The following is a 327-nucleotide window of genomic DNA, read 5'->3' on the forward strand; positions in this document are numbered from 1 at the left end:
TGGCACAGAACTGCCAGGTTTGGTTCTAGGTTAATTGTATGCATCTCTTCTAGGATTGGATCTGGGCAGCTAGTGTTATAAATTACTTCAGCAGTCAGAAAATGAATGGCAGTGTCTCCATGGAGCAGACATGCAGAATGGTGAAACATCAGTTATCCTGCTTACCAGGAGAATGCTGTTACACTGGAGCAGTGCTGGAATTCATCACAAAATTAGTGTCCCTGTCTTGTAGTGGGATGGGAACAGCGAGATGTATCTGGCACCTTCAGAGTGTCTAGGCCAGGGCTGCATGTGCCATGAGAGCCTGCAAACACCTTCCTTTTCAGC

General features: G+C 46.8%; 1 protein-coding gene across 1 annotated transcript in view; it reads left to right on the plus strand.

Moving 5' to 3' along the window:
* The window catches only part of EDC4 (enhancer of mRNA decapping 4), a gene marked incomplete at its 5' end in the record, with an annotated part of 29,306 nt that overhangs the window by 16,393 nt on the left and 12,586 nt on the right, over nucleotides 1-327 (plus strand).

This window comes from Acanthisitta chloris, unplaced genomic scaffold, assembly GCF_000695815.1.
Source record: "Acanthisitta chloris isolate BGI_N310 unplaced genomic scaffold, ASM69581v1 scaffold17115, whole genome shotgun sequence".
In the NCBI taxonomy this organism is placed as follows: Eukaryota; Metazoa; Chordata; class Aves; order Passeriformes; family Acanthisittidae; genus Acanthisitta; species Acanthisitta chloris.